Genomic DNA, 20774 nt, shown 5'->3' on the forward strand with positions numbered 1-20774 from the left:
TGATGAATTATGGTTATATTCAGCTGTTTTTAAAAGGCCTGCAGCCAACTGGTTTTATATTCTAACTTATCCTCCTGTATTTCTGGTAAACCTGCTTCAAATCAAACATGTTGCACATCAAATTAAAGCTTAGGTTCTCTTCTTTCCATCAATTGTTGGCTTTCCATCATAGCACAACCTGGCTGCTTAAAATCAGACATTTAGTGTGGTCAATACCACACAGCTTTCAGAGCTGGGTCAGAGGTCAAATCTGTTCTGTATATTTAGCCTGGTCTTTCAGGCTAGCATGATCTGATTTACTTGAGTGACACCTCAATTTAAAGCTCAGATTCAGACCTTTTCATAGAGTCCAACATTGTTGATTTTACCCCTTCTGGTGGCTAGCAGCACACTGATGAATTATGGTTACATTCAGCTGTTTTCAAAAGGCCTGCAGCCAACAGGTTTTATATTCTACCTTATCCTCCTGTATTTCTGGTAAACCTGCTTCAAATCAAACATGTTGCACATCAAATTAAAGCTTAGGTTCTCTTCTTTCCATCAATTGTTGGCTTTCCATCATAGCACAACCTGGCTGCTTAAAATCAGACATTTAGTGTGGTCAATACCACACAGCTTTCAGAGCTGGGTCAGAGGTCAAATCTGTTCTGTATATTTAGCCTGGTCTTTCAGGCTAGCATGATCTGATTTACTGGAGTGACACCTCAATTTAAAGCTCAGATTCAGACCTTTTCATAGAGTCCAACATTGTTCATTTTAAACCTTCTGGTGGCTAGCAGCACACTGATGAATTATGGTTATATTCAGCTGTTTTTAAAAGGCCTGCAGCCAACTGGTTTTCTATTCTAACTTATCCTCCTGTATTTCTGGTAAACCTGCTTCAATTCAAACATGTTGCACATCAAATTAAAGCTTAGGTTCTCTTCTTTCCAACAATTGTTGGCTTTCCATCCTATCACAAGCTGGCTGCTTAAAATCAGACATTTAGTGTGGTCAATACCACACAGCTTTCAGAGCTGGGTCAGAGGTCAAATCTGTTCTGTATATTTAGCCTGGTCTTTCAGGCTAGCATGATCTGATTTACTGGAGTGACACCTCAATTTAAAGCTCAGATTCAGACCTTTTCATAGACTCCAACATTGTTCATTTTAAACCTTCTGGTGGCTAGCAGCACACTGATGAATTATGGTTATATTCAGCTGTTTTTAAAAGGCCTGCAGCCAACTGGTTTTCTATTCTAACTTATCCTCCTGTATTTCTGGTAAACCTGCTTCAATTCAAACATGTTGCACATCAAATTAAAGCTTAGGTTCTCTTCTTTCCAACAATTGTTGGCTTTCCATCCTATCACAAGCTGGCTGCTTAAAATCAGACATTTAGTGTGGTCAATACCACACAGCTTTCAGAGCTGGGTCAGAGGTCAAATCTGTTCTGTATATTTAGCCTGGTCTTTCAGGCTAGCATGATCTGATTTACTGGAGTGACACCTCAATTTAAAGCTCAGATTCAGACCTTTTCATAGACTCCAACATTGTTCATTTTAAACCTTCTGGTGGCTAGCAGCACACTGATGAATTATGGTTATATTCAGCTGTTTTTAAAAGGCCTGCAGCCAACTGGTTTTATATTCTAACTTATCCTCCTGTATTTCTGGTAAACCTGCTTCAAATCAAACATGTTGCACATCAAATTAAAGCTTAGGTTCTCTTCTTTCCATCAATTGTTGGCTTTCCATCATAGCACAACCTGGCTGCTTAAAATCAGACATTTAGTGTGGTCAATACCACACAGCTTTCAGAGCTGGGTCAGAGGTCAAATCTGTTCTGTATATTTAGCCTGGTCTTTCAGGCTAGCATGATCTGATTTACTGGAGTGACACCTCAATTTAAAGCTCAGATTCAGACCTTTTCATAGACTCCAACATTGTTCATTTTAAACCTTCTGGTGGCTAGCAGCACACTGATGAATTATGGTTATATTCAGCTGTTTTTAAAAGGCCTGCAGCCAACTGGTTTTATATTCTAACTTATCCTCCTGTATTTCTGGTAAACCTGCTTCAAATCAAACATGTTGCACATCAAATTAAAGCTTAGGTTCTCTTCTTTCCATCAATTGTTGGCTTTCCATCATAGCACAACCTGGCTGCTTAAAATCAGACATTTAGTGTGGTCAATACCACACAGCTTTCAGAGCTGGGTCAGAGGTCAAATCTGTTCTGTATATTTAGCCTGGTCTTTCAGGCTAGCATGATCTGATTTACTGGAGTGACACCTCAATTTAAAGCTCAGATTCAGACCTTTTCATAGAGTCCAACATTGTTCATTTTAAACCTTCTGGTGGCTAGCAGCACACTGATGAATTATGGTTATATTCAGCTGTTTTTAAAAGGCCTGCAGCCAACTGGTTTTCTATTCTAACTTATCCTCCTGTATTTCTGGTAAACCTGCTTCAAATCAAACATGTTGCACATCAAATTAAAGCTTAGGTTCTCTTCTTTCCAACAATTGTTGGCTTTCCATCCTATCACAAGCTGGCTGCTTAAAATCAGACATTTAGTGTGGTCAATACCACACAGCTTTCAGAGCTGGGTCAGAGGTCAAATCTGTTCTGTATATTTAGCCTGGTCTTTCAGGCTAGCATGATCTGATTTACTGGAGTGACACCTCAATTTAAAGCTCAGATTCAGACCTTTTCATAGACTCCAACATTGTTCATTTTAAACCTTCTGGTGGCTAGCAGCACACTGATGAATTATGGTTATATTCAGCTGTTTTTAAAAGGCCTGCAGCCAACTGGTTTTCTATTCTAACTTATCCTCCTGTATTTCTGGTAAACCTGCTTCAATTCAAACATGTTGCACATCAAATTAAAGCTTAGGTTCTCTTCTTTCCAACAATTGTTGGCTTTCCATCCTATCACAAGCTGGCTGCTTAAAATCAGACATTTAGTGTGGTCAATACCACACAGCTTTCAGAGCTGGGTCAGAGGTCAAATCTGTTCTGTATATTTAGCCTGGTCTTTCAGGCTAGCATGATCTGATTTACTGGAGTGACACCTCAATTTAAAGCTCAGATTCAGACCTTTTCATAGACTCCAACATTGTTCATTTTAAACCTTCTGGTGGCTAGCAGCACACTGATGAATTATGGTTATATTCAGCTGTTTTTAAAAGGCCTGCAGCCAACTGGTTTTATATTCTAACTTATCCTCCTGTATTTCTGGTAAACCTGCTTCAAATCAAACATGTTGCACATCAAATTAAAGCTTAGGTTCTCTTCTTTCCATCAATTGTTGGCTTTCCATCATAGCACAACCTGGCTGCTTAAAATCAGACATTTAGTGTGGTCAATACCACACAGCTTTCAGAGCTGGGTCAGAGGTCAAATCTGTTCTGTATATTTAGCCTGGTCTTTCAGGCTAGCATGATCTGATTTACTGGAGTGACACCTCAATTTAAAGCTCAGATTCAGACCTTTTCATAGACTCCAACATTGTTCATTTTAAACCTTCTGGTGGCTAGCAGCACACTGATGAATTATGGTTATATTCAGCTGTTTTTAAAAGGCCTGCAGCCAACTGGTTTTATATTCTAACTTATCCTCCTGTATTTCTGGTAAACCTGCTTCAAATCAAACATGTTGCACATCAAATTAAAGCTTAGGTTCTCTTCTTTCCATCAATTGTTGGCTTTCCATCATAGCACAACCTGGCTGCTTAAAATCAGACATTTAGTGTGGTCAATACCACACAGCTTTCAGAGCTGGGTCAGAGGTCAAATCTGTTCTGTATATTTAGCCTGGTCTTTCAGGCTAGCATGATCTGATTTACTGGAGTGACACCTCAATTTAAAGCTCAGATTCAGACCTTTTCATAGAGTCCAACATTGTTCATTTTAAACCTTCTGGTGGCTAGCAGCACACTGATGAATTATGGTTATATTCAGCTGTTTTTAAAAGGCCTGCAGCCAACTGGTTTTCTATTCTAACTTATCCTCCTGTATTTCTGGTAAACCTGCTTCAAATCAAACATGTTGCACATCAAATTAAAGCTTAGGTTCTCTTCTTTCCAACAATTGTTGGCTTTCCATCCTATCACAAGCTGGCTGCTTAAAATCAGACATTTAGTGTGGTCAATACCACACAGCTTTCAGAGCTGGGTCAGAGGTCAAATCTGTTCTGTATATTTAGCCTGGTCTTTCAGGCTAGCATGATCTGATTTACTAGAGTGACACCTCAATTTAAAGCTCAGATTCAGACCTTTTCATAGACTCCAACATTGTTCATTTTAAACCTTCTGGTGGCTAGCAGCACACTGATGAATTATGGTTATATTCAGCTGTTTTTAAAAGGCCTGCAGCCAACTGGTTTTATATTCTAACTTATCCTCCTGTATTTCTGGTAAACCTGCTTCAAATCAAACATGTTGCACATCAAATTAAAGCTTAGGTTCTCTTCTTTCCAACAATTGTTGGCTTTCCATCCTATCACAAGCTGGCTGCTTAAAATCAGACATTTAGTGTGGTCAATACCACACAGCTTTCAGAGCTGGGTCAGAGGTCAAATCTGTTCTGTATATTTAGCCTGGTCTTTCAGGCTAGCATGATCTGATTTACTGGAGTGACACCTCAATTTAAAGCTCAGATTCAGACCTTTTCATAGACTCCAACATTGTTCATTTTAAACCTTCTGGTGGCTAGCAGCACACTGATGAATTATGGTTATATTCAGCTGTTTTTAAAAGGCCTGCAGCCAACTGGTTTTATATTCTAACTTATCCTCCTGTATTTCTGGTAAACCTGCTTCAAATCAAACATGTTGCACATCAAATTAAAGCTTAGGTTCTCTTCTTTCCATCAATTGTTGGCTTTCCATCATAGCACAACCTGGCTGCTTAAAATCAGACATTTAGTGTGGTCAATACCACACAGCTTTCAGAGCTGGGTCAGAGGTCAAATCTGTTCTGTATATTTAGCCTGGTCTTTCAGGCTAGCATGATCTGATTTACTGGAGTGACACCTCAATTTAAAGCTCAGATTCAGACCTTTTCATAGACTCCAACATTGTTCATTTTAAACCTTCTGGTGGCTAGCAGCACACTGATGAATTATGGTTATATTCAGCTGTTTTTAAAAGGCCTGCAGCCAACTGGTTTTATATTCTAACTTATCCTCCTGTATTTCTGGTAAACCTGCTTCAAATCAAACATGTTGCACATCAAATTAAAGCTTAGGTTCTCTTCTTTCCATCAATTGTTGGCTTTCCATCATAGCACAACCTGGCTGCTTAAAATCAGACATTTAGTGTGGTCAATACCACACAGCTTTCAGAGCTGGGTCAGAGGTCAAATCTGTTCTGTATATTTAGCCTGGTCTTTCAGGCTAGCATGATCTGATTTACTGGAGTGACACCTCAATTTAAAGCTCAGATTCAGACCTTTTCATAGAGTCCAACATTGTTCATTTTAAACCTTCTGGTGGCTAGCAGCACACTGATGAATTATGGTTATATTCAGCTGTTTTTAAAAGGCCTGCAGCCAACTGGTTTTCTATTCTAACTTATCCTCCTGTATTTCTGGTAAACCTGCTTCAAATCAAACATGTTGCACATCAAATTAAAGCTTAGGTTCTCTTCTTTCCAACAATTGTTGGCTTTCCATCCTATCACAAGCTGGCTGCTTAAAATCAGACATTTAGTGTGGTCAATACCACACAGCTTTCAGAGCTGGGTCAGAGGTCAAATCTGTTCTGTATATTTAGCCTGGTCTTTCAGGCTAGCATGATCTGATTTACTAGAGTGACACCTCAATTTAAAGCTCAGATTCAGACCTTTTCATAGACTCCAACATTGTTCATTTTAAACCTTCTGGTGGCTAGCAGCACACTGATGAATTATGGTTATATTCAGCTGTTTTTAAAAGGCCTGCAGCCAACTGGTTTTCTATTCTAACTTATCCTCCTGTATTTCTGGTAAACCTGCTTCAAATCAAACATGTTGCACATCAAATTAAAGCTTAGGTTCTCTTCTTTCCAACAATTGTTGGCTTTCCATCCTATCACAAGCTGGCTGCTTAAAATCAGACATTTAGTGTGGTCAATACCACACAGCTTTCAGAGCTGGGTCAGAGGTCAAATCTGTTCTGTATATTTAGCCTGGTCTTTCAGGCTAGCATGATCTGATTTACTGGAGTGACACCTCAATTTAAAGCTCAGATTCAGACCTTTTCATAGACTCCAACATTGTTCATTTTAAACCTTCTGGTGGCTAGCAGCACACTGATGAATTATGGTTATATTCAGCTGTTTTTAAAAGGCCTGCAGCCAACTGGTTTTATATTCTAACTTATCCTCCTGTATTTCTGGTAAACCTGCTTCAAATCAAACATGTTGCACATCAAATTAAAGCTTAGGTTCTCTTCTTTCCATCAATTGTTGGCTTTCCATCATAGCACAACCTGGCTGCTTAAAATCAGACATTTAGTGTGGTCAATACCACACAGCTTTCAGAGCTGGGTCAGAGGTCAAATCTGTTCTGTATATTTAGCCTGGTCTTTCAGGCTAGCATGATCTGATTTACTTGAGTGACACCTCAATTTAAAGCTCAGATTCAGACCTTTTCATAGAGTCCAACATTGTTGATTTTAAACCTTCTGGTGGCTAGCAGCACACTGATGAATTATAGTTACATTCAGCTGTTTTCAAAAGGCCTGCAGCCAACTGGTTTTATATTCTACCTTATCCTCCTGTATTTCTGGTAAACCTGCTTCAAATCAAACATGTTGAACATCAAATTAAAGCTTAGGTTCTCTTCTTTCCAACAATTGTTGGCTTTCCATCATAGCACAAGCTGGCTGCTTAAAATCAGACATTTAGTGTGGTCAATACCACACAGCTTTCAGAGCTGGGTCAGAGGTCAAATCTGTTCTGTATATTTAGCCTGGTCTTTCAGGCTAGCATGATCTGATTTACTGGAGTGACACCTCAATTTAAAGCTCAGATTCAGACCTTTTCATAGACTCCAACATTGTTCATTTTAAACCTTCTGGTGGCTAGCAGCACACTGATGAATTATGGTTATATTCAGCTGTTTTTAAAAGGCCTGCAGCCAACTGGTTTTCTATTCTAACTTATCCTCCTGTATTTCTGGTAAACCTGCTTCAAATCAAACATGTTGCACATCAAATTAAAGCTTAGGTTCTCTTCTTTCCATCAATTGTTGGCTTTCCATCATAGCACAACCTGGCTGCTTAAAATCAGACATTTAGTGTGGTCAATACCACACAGCTTTCAGAGCTGGGTCAGAGGTCAAATCTGTTCTGTATATTTAGCCTGGTCTTTCAGGCTAGCATGATCTGATTTACTGGAGTGACACCTCAATTTAAAGCTCAGATTCAGACCTTTTCATAGAGTCCAACATTGTTCATTTTAAACCTTCTGGTGGCTAGCAGCACACTGATGAATTATGGTTATATTCAGCTGTTTTTAAAAGGCCTGCAGCCAACTGGTTTTATATTCTAACTTATCCTCCTGTATTTCTGGTAAACCTGCTTCAAATCAAACATGTTGCACATCAAATTAAAGCTTAGGTTCTCTTCTTTCCATCAATTGTTGGCTTTCCATCATAGCACAAGCTGGCTGCTTAAAATCAGACATTTAGTGTGGTCAATACCACACAGCTTTCAGAGCTGGGTCAGAGGTCAAATCTGTTCTGTATATTTAGCCTGGTCTTTCAGGCTAGCATGATCTGATTTACTGGAGTGACACCTCAATTTAAAGCTCAGATTCAGACCTTTTCATAGAGTCCAACATTGTTCATTTTAAACCTTCTGGTGGCTAGCAGCACACTGATGAATTATGGTTATATTCAGCTGTTTTTAAAAGGCCTGCAGCCAACTGGTTTTCTATTCTAACTTATCCTCCTGTATTTCTGGTAAACCTGCTTCAAATCAAACATGTTGCACATCAAATTAAAGCTTAGGTTCTCTTCTTTCCAACAATTGTTGGCTTTCCATCCTATCACAAGCTGGCTGCTTAAAATCAGACATTTAGTGTGGTCAATACCACACAGCTTTCAGAGCTGGGTCAGAGGTCAAATCTGTTCTGTATATTTAGCCTGGTCTTTCAGGCTAGCATGATCTGATTTACTAGAGTGACACCTCAATTTAAAGCTCAGATTCAGACCTTTTCATAGACTCCAACATTGTTCATTTTAAACCTTCTGGTGGCTAGCAGCACACTGATGAATTATGGTTATATTCAGCTGTTTTTAAAAGGCCTGCAGCCAACTGGTTTTCTATTCTAACTTATCCTCCTGTATTTCTGGTAAACCTGCTTCAAATCAAACATGTTGCACATCAAATTAAAGCTTAGGTTCTCTTCTTTCCAACAATTGTTGGCTTTCCATCCTATCACAAGCTGGCTGCTTAAAATCAGACATTTAGTGTGGTCAATACCACACAGCTTTCAGAGCTGGGTCAGAGGTCAAATCTGTTCTGTATATTTAGCCTGGTCTTTCAGGCTAGCATGATCTGATTTACTGGAGTGACACCTCAATTTAAAGCTCAGATTCAGACCTTTTCATAGACTCCAACATTGTTCATTTTAAACCTTCTGGTGGCTAGCAGCACACTGATGAATTATGGTTATATTCAGCTGTTTTTAAAAGGCCTGCAGCCAACTGTTTTTCTATTCTAACTTATCCTCCTGTATTTCTGGTAAACCTGCTTCAAATCAAACATGTTGCACATCAAATTAAAGCTTAGGTTCTCTTCTTTCCATCAATTGTTGGCTTTCCATCATAGCACAACCTGGCTGCTTAAAATCAGACATTTAGTGTGGTCAATACCACACAGCTTTCAGAGCTGGGTCAGAGGTCAAATCTGTTCTGTATATTTAGCCTGGTCTTTCAGGCTAGCATGATCTGATTTACTGGAGTGACACCTCAATTTAAAGCTCAGATTCAGACCTTTTCATAGAGTCCAACATTGTTCATTTTAAACCTTCTGGTGGCTAGCAGCACACTGATGAATTATGGTTATATTCAGCTGTTTTTAAAAGGCCTGCAGCCAACTGGTTTTCTATTCTAACTTATCCTCCTGTATTTCTGGTAAACCTGCTTCAAATCAAACATGTTGCACATCAAATTAAAGCTTAGGTTCTCTTCTTTCCAACAATTGTTGGCTTTCCATCCTATCACAAGCTGGCTGCTTAAAATCAGACATTTAGTGTGGTCAATACCACACAGCTTTCAGAGCTGGGTCAGAGGTCAAATCTGTTCTGTATATTTAGCCTGGTCTTTCAGGCTAGCATGATCTGATTTACTAGAGTGACACCTCAATTTAAAGCTCAGATTCAGACCTTTTCATAGACTCCAACATTGTTCATTTTAAACCTTCTGGTGGCTAGCAGCACACTGATGAATTATGGTTATATTCAGCTGTTTTTAAAAGGCCTGCAGCCAACTGGTTTTCTATTCTAACTTATCCTCCTGTATTTCTGGTAAACCTGCTTCAAATCAAACATGTTGCACATCAAATTAAAGCTTAGGTTCTCTTCTTTCCAACAATTGTTGGCTTTCCATCCTATCACAAGCTGGCTGCTTAAAATCAGACATTTAGTGTGGTCAATACCACACAGCTTTCAGAGCTGGGTCAGAGGTCAAATCTGTTCTGTATATTTAGCCTGGTCTTTCAGGCTAGCATGATCTGATTTACTGGAGTGACACCTCAATTTAAAGCTCAGATTCAGACCTTTTCATAGACTCCAACATTGTTCATTTTAAACCTTCTGGTGGCTAGCAGCACACTGATGAATTATGGTTATATTCAGCTGTTTTTAAAAGGCCTGCAGCCAACTGGTTTTATATTCTAACTTATCCTCCTGTATTTCTGGTAAACCTGCTTCAAATCAAACATGTTGCACATCAAATTAAAGCTTAGGTTCTCTTCTTTCCATCAATTGTTGGCTTTCCATCATAGCACAACCTGGCTGCTTAAAATCAGACATTTAGTGTGGTCAATACCACACAGCTTTCAGAGCTGGGTCAGAGGTCAAATCTGTTCTGTATATTTAGCCTGGTCTTTCAGGCTAGCATGATCTGATTTACTTGAGTGACACCTCAATTTAAAGCTCAGATTCAGACCTTTTCATAGAGTCCAACATTGTTGATTTTACCCCTTCTGGTGGCTAGCAGCACACTGATGAATTATGGTTACATTCAGCTGTTTTCAAAAGGCCTGCAGCCAACAGGTTTTATATTCTACCTTATCCTCCTGTATTTCTGGTAAACCTGCTTCAAATCAAACATGTTGCACATCAAATTAAAGCTTAGGTTCTCTTCTTTCCATCAATTGTTGGCTTTCCATCATAGCACAAGCTGGCTGCTTAAAATCAGACATTTAGTGTGGTCAATACCACACAGCTTTCAGAGCTGGGTCAGAGGTCAAATCTGTTCTGTATATTTAGCCTGGTCTTTCAGGCTAGCATGATCTGATTTACTGGAGTGACACCTCAATTTAAAGCTCAGATTCAGACCTTTTCATAGAGTCCAACATTGTTCATTTTAAACCTTCTGGTGGCTAGCAGCACACTGATGAATTATGGTTATATTCAGCTGTTTTTAAAAGGCCTGCAGCCAACTGGTTTTCTATTCTAACTTATCCTCCTGTATTTCTGGTAAACCTGCTTCAAATCAAACATGTTGCACATCAAATTAAAGCTTAGGTTCTCTTCTTTCCAACAATTGTTGGCTTTCCATCCTATCACAAGCTGGCTGCTTAAAATCAGACATTTAGTGTGGTCAATACCACACAGCTTTCAGAGCTGGGTCAGAGGTCAAATCTGTTCTGTATATTTAGCCTGGTCTTTCAGGCTAGCATGATCTGATTTACTAGAGTGACACCTCAATTTAAAGCTCAGATTCAGACCTTTTCATAGACTCCAACATTGTTCATTTTAAACCTTCTGGTGGCTAGCAGCACACTGATGAATTATGGTTATATTCAGCTGTTTTTAAAAGGCCTGCAGCCAACTGGTTTTCTATTCTAACTTATCCTCCTGTATTTCTGGTAAACCTGCTTCAAATCAAACATGTTGCACATCAAATTAAAGCTTAGGTTCTCTTCTTTCCAACAATTGTTGGCTTTCCATCCTATCACAAGCTGGCTGCTTAAAATCAGACATTTAGTGTGGTCAATACCACACAGCTTTCAGAGCTGGGTCAGAGGTCAAATCTGTTCTGTATATTTAGCCTGGTCTTTCAGGCTAGCATGATCTGATTTACTGGAGTGACACCTCAATTTAAAGCTCAGATTCAGACCTTTTCATAGACTCCAACATTGTTCATTTTAAACCTTCTGGTGGCTAGCAGCACACTGATGAATTATGGTTATATTCAGCTGTTTTTAAAAGGCCTGCAGCCAACTGGTTTTATATTCTAACTTATCCTCCTGTATTTCTGGTAAACCTGCTTCAAATCAAACATGTTGCACATCAAATTAAAGCTTAGGTTCTCTTCTTTCCATCAATTGTTGGCTTTCCATCATAGCACAACCTGGCTGCTTAAAATCAGACATTTAGTGTGGTCAATACCACACAGCTTTCAGAGCTGGGTCAGAGGTCAAATCTGTTCTGTATATTTAGCCTGGTCTTTCAGGCTAGCATGATCTGATTTACTTGAGTGACACCTCAATTTAAAGCTCAGATTCAGACCTTTTCATAGAGTCCAACATTGTTGATTTTACCCCTTCTGGTGGCTAGCAGCACACTGATGAATTATGGTTACATTCAGCTGTTTTCAAAAGGCCTGCAGCCAACAGGTTTTATATTCTACCTTATCCTCCTGTATTTCTGGTAAACCTGCTTCAAATCAAACATGTTGCACATCAAATTAAAGCTTAGGTTCTCTTCTTTCCATCAATTGTTGGCTTTCCATCATAGCACAACCTGGCTGCTTAAAATCAGACATTTAGTGTGGTCAATACCACACAGCTTTCAGAGCTGGGTCAGAGGTCAAATCTGTTCTGTATATTTAGCCTGGTCTTTCAGGCTAGCATGATCTGATTTACTGGAGTGACACCTCAATTTAAAGCTCAGATTCAGACCTTTTCATAGAGTCCAACATTGTTCATTTTAAACCTTCTGGTGGCTAGCAGCACACTGATGAATTATGGTTATATTCAGCTGTTTTTAAAAGGCCTGCAGCCAACTGGTTTTCTATTCTAACTTATCCTCCTGTATTTCTGGTAAACCTGCTTCAATTCAAACATGTTGCACATCAAATTAAAGCTTAGGTTCTCTTCTTTCCAACAATTGTTGGCTTTCCATCCTATCACAAGCTGGCTGCTTAAAATCAGACATTTAGTGTGGTCAATACCACACAGCTTTCAGAGCTGGGTCAGAGGTCAAATCTGTTCTGTATATTTAGCCTGGTCTTTCAGGCTAGCATGATCTGATTTACTGGAGTGACACCTCAATTTAAAGCTCAGATTCAGACCTTTTCATAGACTCCAACATTGTTCATTTTAAACCTTCTGGTGGCTAGCAGCACACTGATGAATTATGGTTATATTCAGCTGTTTTTAAAAGGCCTGCAGCCAACTGGTTTTCTATTCTAACTTATCCTCCTGTATTTCTGGTAAACCTGCTTCAATTCAAACATGTTGCACATCAAATTAAAGCTTAGGTTCTCTTCTTTCCAACAATTGTTGGCTTTCCATCCTATCACAAGCTGGCTGCTTAAAATCAGACATTTAGTGTGGTCAATACCACACAGCTTTCAGAGCTGGGTCAGAGGTCAAATCTGTTCTGTATATTTAGCCTGGTCTTTCAGGCTAGCATGATCTGATTTACTGGAGTGACACCTCAATTTAAAGCTCAGATTCAGACCTTTTCATAGACTCCAACATTGTTCATTTTAAACCTTCTGGTGGCTAGCAGCACACTGATGAATTATGGTTATATTCAGCTGTTTTTAAAAGGCCTGCAGCCAACTGGTTTTATATTCTAACTTATCCTCCTGTATTTCTGGTAAACCTGCTTCAAATCAAACATGTTGCACATCAAATTAAAGCTTAGGTTCTCTTCTTTCCATCAATTGTTGGCTTTCCATCATAGCACAACCTGGCTGCTTAAAATCAGACATTTAGTGTGGTCAATACCACACAGCTTTCAGAGCTGGGTCAGAGGTCAAATCTGTTCTGTATATTTAGCCTGGTCTTTCAGGCTAGCATGATCTGATTTACTGGAGTGACACCTCAATTTAAAGCTCAGATTCAGACCTTTTCATAGACTCCAACATTGTTCATTTTAAACCTTCTGGTGGCTAGCAGCACACTGATGAATTATGGTTATATTCAGCTGTTTTTAAAAGGCCTGCAGCCAACTGGTTTTATATTCTAACTTATCCTCCTGTATTTCTGGTAAACCTGCTTCAAATCAAACATGTTGCACATCAAATTAAAGCTTAGGTTCTCTTCTTTCCATCAATTGTTGGCTTTCCATCATAGCACAACCTGGCTGCTTAAAATCAGACATTTAGTGTGGTCAATACCACACAGCTTTCAGAGCTGGGTCAGAGGTCAAATCTGTTCTGTATATTTAGCCTGGTCTTTCAGGCTAGCATGATCTGATTTACTGGAGTGACACCTCAATTTAAAGCTCAGATTCAGACCTTTTCATAGAGTCCAACATTGTTCATTTTAAACCTTCTGGTGGCTAGCAGCACACTGATGAATTATGGTTATATTCAGCTGTTTTTAAAAGGCCTGCAGCCAACTGGTTTTCTATTCTAACTTATCCTCCTGTATTTCTGGTAAACCTGCTTCAAATCAAACATGTTGCACATCAAATTAAAGCTTAGGTTCTCTTCTTTCCAACAATTGTTGGCTTTCCATCCTATCACAAGCTGGCTGCTTAAAATCAGACATTTAGTGTGGTCAATACCACACAGCTTTCAGAGCTGGGTCAGAGGTCAAATCTGTTCTGTATATTTAGCCTGGTCTTTCAGGCTAGCATGATCTGATTTACTGGAGTGACACCTCAATTTAAAGCTCAGATTCAGACCTTTTCATAGACTCCAACATTGTTCATTTTAAACCTTCTGGTGGCTAGCAGCACACTGATGAATTATGGTTATATTCAGCTGTTTTTAAAAGGCCTGCAGCCAACTGGTTTTCTATTCTAACTTATCCTCCTGTATTTCTGGTAAACCTGCTTCAATTCAAACATGTTGCACATCAAATTAAAGCTTAGGTTCTCTTCTTTCCAACAATTGTTGGCTTTCCATCCTATCACAAGCTGGCTGCTTAAAATCAGACATTTAGTGTGGTCAATACCACACAGCTTTCAGAGCTGGGTCAGAGGTCAAATCTGTTCTGTATATTTAGCCTGGTCTTTCAGGCTAGCATGATCTGATTTACTGGAGTGACACCTCAATTTAAAGCTCAGATTCAGACCTTTTCATAGACTCCAACATTGTTCATTTTAAACCTTCTGGTGGCTAGCAGCACACTGATGAATTATGGTTATATTCAGCTGTTTTTAAAAGGCCTGCAGCCAACTGGTTTTATATTCTAACTTATCCTCCTGTATTTCTGGTAAACCTGCTTCAAATCAAACATGTTGCACATCAAATTAAAGCTTAGGTTCTCTTCTTTCCATCAATTGTTGGCTTTCCATCATAGCACAACCTGGCTGCTTAAAATCAGACATTTAGTGTGGTCAATACCACACAGCTTTCAGAGCTGGGTCAGAGGTCAAATCTGTTCTGTATATTTAGCCTGGTCTTTCAGGCTAGCATGATCTGATTTACTGGAGTGACACCTCAATTTAAAGCTCAGATTCAGACCTTTTCATAGACTCCAACATTGTTCATTTTAAACCTTCTGGTGGCTAGCAGCACACTGATGAATTATGGTTATATTCAGCTGTTTTTAAAAGGCCTGCAGCCAACTGGTTTTATATTCTAACTTATCCTCCTGTATTTCTGGTAAACCTGCTTCAAATCAAACATGTTGCACATCAAATTAAAGCTTAGGTTCTCTTCTTTCCATCAATTGTTGGCTTTCCATCATAGCACAACCTGGCTGCTTAAAATCAGACATTTAGTGTGGTCAATACCACACAGCTTTCAGAGCTGGGTCAGAGGTCAAATCTGTTCTGTATATTTAGCCTGGTCTTTCAGGCTAGCATGATCTGATTTACTGGAGTGACACCTCAATTTAAAGCTCAGATTCAGACCTTTTCATAGAGTCCAACATTGTTCATTTTAAACCTTCTGGTGGCTAGCAGCACACTGATGAATTATGGTTATATTCAGCTGTTTTTAAAAGGCCTGCAGCCAACTGGTTTTCTATTCTAACTTATCCTCCTGTATTTCTGGTAAACCTGCTTCAAATCAAACATGTTGCACATCAAATTAAAGCTTAGGTTCTCTTCTTTCCAACAATTGTTGGCTTTCCATCCTATCACAAGCTGGCTGCTTAAAATCAGACATTTAGTGTGGTCAATACCACACAGCTTTCAGAGCTGGGTCAGAGGTCAAATCTGTTCTGTATATTTAGCCTGGTCTTTCAGGCTAGCATGATCTGATTTACTAGAGTGACACCTCAATTTAAAGCTCAGATTCAGACCTTTTCATAGACTCCAACATTGTTCATTTTAAACCTTCTGGTGGCTAGCAGCACACTGATGAATTATGGTTATATTCAGCTGTTTTTAAAAGGCCTGCAGCCAACTGGTTTTATATTCTAACTTATCCTCCTGTATTTCTGGTAAACCTGCTTCAAATCAAACATGTTGCACATCAAATTAAAGCTTAGGTTCTCTTCTTTCCAACAATTGTTGGCTTTCCATCCTATCACAAGCTGGCTGCTTAAAATCAGACATTTAGTGTGGTCAATACCACACAGCTTTCAGAGCTGGGTCAGAGGTCAAATCTGTTCTGTATATTTAGCCTGGTCTTTCAGGCTAGCATGATCTGATTTACTGGAGTGACACCTCAATTTAAAGCTCAGATTCAGACCTTTTCATAGACTCCAACATTGTTCATTTTAAACCTTCTGGTGGCTAGCAGCACACTGATGAATTATGGTTATATTCAGCTGTTTTTAAAAGGCCTGCAGCCAACTGGTTTTATATTCTAACTTATCCTCCTGTATTTCTGGTAAACCTGCTTCAAATCAAACATGTTGCACATCAAATTAAAGCTTAGGTTCTCTTCTTTCCATCAATTGTTGGCTTTCCATCATAGCACAACCTGGCTGCTTAAAATCAGACATTTAGTGTGGTCAATACCACACAGCTTTCAGAGCTGGGTCAGAGGTCAAATCTGTTCTGTATATTTAGCCTGGTCTTTCAGGCTAGCATGATCTGATTTACTTGAGTGACACCTCAATTTAAAGCTCAGATTCAGACCTTTTCATAGAGTCCAACATTGTTGATTTTACCCCTTCTGGTGGCTAGCAGCACACTGATGAATTATGGTTACATTCAGCTGTTTTCAAAAGGCCTGCAGCCAACAGGTTTTATATTCTACCTTATCCTCCTGTATTTCTGGTAAACCTGCTTCAAATCAAACATGTTGCACATCAAATTAAAGCTTAGGTTCTCTTCTTTCCATCAATTGTTGGCTTTCCATCATAGCACAACCTGGCTGCTTAAAATCAGACATTTAGTGTGGTCAATACCACACAGCTTTCAGAGCTGGGTCAGAGGTCAAATCTGTTCTGTATATTTAGCCTGGTCTTTCAGGCTAGCATGATCTGATTTACTGGAGTGACACCTCAATTTAAAGCTCAGATTCAGACCTTTTCATAGAGTCCAACATTGTTCATTTTAAACCTTCTGGTGGCTAGCAGCACACTGATGAATTATGGTTATATTCAGCTGTTTTTAAAAGGCCTGCAGCCAACTGGTTTTCTATTCTAACTTATCCTCCTGTATTTCTGGTAAACCTGCTTCAATTCAAACATGTTGCACATCAAATTAAAGCTTAGGTTCTCTTCTTTCCAACAATTGTTGGCTTTCCATCCTATCACAAGCTGGCTGCTTAAAATCAGACATTTAGTGTGGTCAATACCACACAGCTTTCAGAGCTGGGTCAGAGGTCAAATCTGTTCTGTATATTTAGCCTGGTCTTTCAGGCTAGCATGATCTGATTTACTGGAGTGACACCTCAATTTAAAGCTCAGATTCAGACCTTTTCATAGACTCCAACATTGTTCATTTTAAACCTTCTGGTGGCTAGCAGCACACTGATGAATTATGGTTATATTCAGCTGTTTTTAAAAGGCCTGCAGCCAACTGGTTTTCTATTCTAACTTATCCTCCTGTATTTCTGGTAAACCTGCTTCAATTCAAACATGTTGCACATCAAATTAAAGCTTAGGTTCTCTTCTTTCCAACAATTGTTGGCTTTCCATCCTATCACAAGCTGGCTGCTTAAAATCAGACATTTAGTGTGGTCAATACCACACAGCTTTCAGAGCTGGGTCAGAGGTCAAATCTGTTCTGTATATTTAGCCTGGTCTTTCAGGCTAGCATGATCTGATTTACTGGAGTGACACCTCAATTTAAAGCTCAGATTCAGACCTTTTCATAGACTCCAACATTGTTCATTTTAAACCTTCTGGTGGCTAGCAGCACACTGATGAATTATGGTTATATTCAGCTGTTTTTAAAAGGCCTGCAGCCAACTGGTTTTATATTCTAACTTATCTTCCTGTATTTCTGGTAAACCTGCTTCAAATCAAACATGTTGCACATCAAATTAAAGCTTAGGTTCTCTTCTTTCCATCAATTGTTGGCTTTCCATCATAGCACAACCTGGCTGCTTAAAATCAGACATTTAGTGTGGTCAATACCACACAGCTTTCAGAGCTGGGTCAGAGGTCAAATCTGTTCTGTATATTTAGCCTGGTCTTTCAGGCTAGCATGATCTGATTTACTGGAGTGACACCTCAATTTAAAGCTCAGATTCAGACCTTTTCATAGACTCCAACATTGTTCATTTTAAACCTTCTGGTGGCTAGCAGCACACTGATGAATTATGGTTATATTCAGCTGTTTTTAAAAGGCCTGCAGCCAACTGGTTTTATATTCTAACTTATCCTCCTGTATTTCTGGTAAACCTGCTTCAAATCAAACATGTTGCACATCAAATTAAAGCTTAGGTTCTCTTCTTTCCATCAATTGTTGGCTTTCCATCATAGCACAACCTGGCTGCTTAAAATCAGACATTTAGTGTGGTCAATACCACACAGCTTTCAGAGCTGGGTCAGAGGTCAAATCTGTTCTGTATATTTAGCCTGGTCTTTCAGGCTAGCATGATCTGATTTACTGGAGTGACACCTCAATTTAAAGCTCAGATTCAGACCTTTTCATAGAGTCCAACATTGTTCATTTTAAACCTTCTGGTGGCTAGCAGCACACTGATGAATTATGGTTATATTCAGCTGTTTTTAAAAGGCCTGCAGCCAACTGGTTTTCTATTCTAACTTATCCTCCTGTATTTCTGGTAAACCTGCTTCAAATCAAACATGTTGCACATCAAATTAAAGCTTAGGTTCTCTTCTTTCCAACAATTGTTGGCTTTCCATCCTATCACAAGCTGGCTGCTTAAAATCAGACATTTAGTGTGGTCAATACCACACAGCTTTCAGAGCTGGGTCAGAGGTCAAATCTGTTCTGTATATTTAGCCTGGTCTTTCAGGCTAGCATGATCTGATTTACTAGAGTGACACCTCAATTTAAAGCTCAGATTCAGACCTTTTCATAGACTCCAACATTGTTCATTTTAAACCTTCTGGTGGCTAGCAGCACACTGATGAATTATGGTTATATTCAGCTGTTTTTAAAAGGCCTGCAGCCAACTGGTTTTCTATTCTAACTTATCCTCCTGTATTTCTGGTAAACCTGCTTCAAATCAAACATGTTGCACATCAAATTAAAGCTTAGGTTCTCTTCTTTCCAACAATTGTTGGCTTTCCATCCTATCACAAGCTGGCTGCTTAAAATCAGACATTTAGTGTGGTCAATACCACACAGCTTTCAGAGCTGGGTCAGAGGTCAAATCTGTTCTGTATATTTAGCCTGGTCTTTCAGGCTAGCATGATCTGATTTACTGGAGTGACACCTCAATTTAAAGCTCAGATTCAGACCTTTTCATAGACTCCAACATTGTTCATTTTAAACCTTCTGGTGGCTAGCAGCACACTGATGAATTATGGTTATATTCAGCTGTTTTTAAAAGGCCTGCAGCCAACTGGTTTTATATTCTAACTTATCCTCCTGTATTTCTGGTAAACCTGCTTCAAATCAAACATGTTGCACATCAAATTAAAGCTTAGGTTCTCTTCTTTCCATCAATTGTTGGCTTTCCATCATAGCACAACCTGGCTGCTTAAAATCAGACATTTAGTGTGGTCAATACCACACAGCTTTCAGAGCTGGGTCAGAGGTCAAATCTGTTCTGTATATTTAGCCTGGTCTTTCAGGCTAGCATGATCTGATTTACTTGAGTGACACCTCAATTTAAAGCTCAGATTCAGACCTTTTCATAGAGTCCAACATTGTTGATTTTAAACCTTCTGGTGGCTAGCAGCACACTGATGAATTATAGTTACATTCAGCTGTTTTCAAAAGGCCTGCAGCCAACTGGTTTTATATTCTACCTTATCCTCCTGTATTTCTGGTAAACCTGCTTCAAATCAAACATGTTGAACATCAAATTAAAGCTTAGGTTCTCTTCTTTCCAACAATTGTTGGCTTTCCATCATAGCACAAGCTGGCTGCTTAAAATCAGACATTTAGTGTGGTCAATACCACACAGCTTTCAGAGCTGGGTCAGAGGTCAAATCTGTTCTGTATATTTAGCCTGGTCTTTCAGGCTAGCATGATCTGATTTACTGGAGTGACACCTCAATTTAAAGCTCAGATTCAGACCTTTTCATAGACTCCAACATTGTTCATTTTAAACCTTCTGGTGGCTAGCAGCACACTGATGAATTATGGTTATATTCAGCTGTTTTTAAAAGGCCTGCAGCCAACTGGTTTTATATTCTAACTTATCCTCCTGTATTTCTGGTAAACCTGCTTCAAATCAAACATGTTGCACATCAAATTAAAGCTTAGGTTCTCTTCTTTCCATCAATTGTTGGCTTTCCATCATAGCACAACCTGGCTGCTTAAAATCAGACATTTAGTGTGGTCAATACCACACAGCTTTCAGAGCTGGGTCAGAGGTCAAATCTGTTCTGTATATTTAGCCTGGTCTTTCAGGCTAGCATGATCTGATTTACTGGAGTGACACCTCAATTTAAAGCTCAGATTCAGACCTTTTCATAGAGTCCAACATTGTTCATTTTAAACCTTCTGGTGGCTAGCAGCACACTGATGAATTATGGTTATATTCAGCTGTTTTTAAAAGGCCTGCAGCCAACTGGTTTTATATTCTAACTTATCCTCCTGTATTTCTGGTAAACCTGCTTCAAATCAAACATGTTGCACATCAAATTAAAGCTTAGGTTCTCTTCTTTCCATCAATTGTTGGCTTTCCATCATAGCACAAGCTGGCTGCTTAAAATCAGACATTTAGTGTGGTCAATACCACACAGCTTTCAGAGCTGGGTCAGAGGTCAAATCTGTTCTGTATATTTAGCCTGGTCTTTCAGGCTAGCATGATCTGATTTACTGGAGTGACACCTCAATTTAAAGCTCAGATTCAGACCTTTTCATAGAGTCCAACATTGTTCATTTTAAACCTTCTGGTGGCTAGCAGCAC

Source organism: Centroberyx gerrardi, chromosome 7, assembly GCF_048128805.1.
Source record: "Centroberyx gerrardi isolate f3 chromosome 7, fCenGer3.hap1.cur.20231027, whole genome shotgun sequence".
NCBI lineage: Eukaryota > Metazoa > Chordata > Actinopteri > Beryciformes > Berycidae > Centroberyx > Centroberyx gerrardi.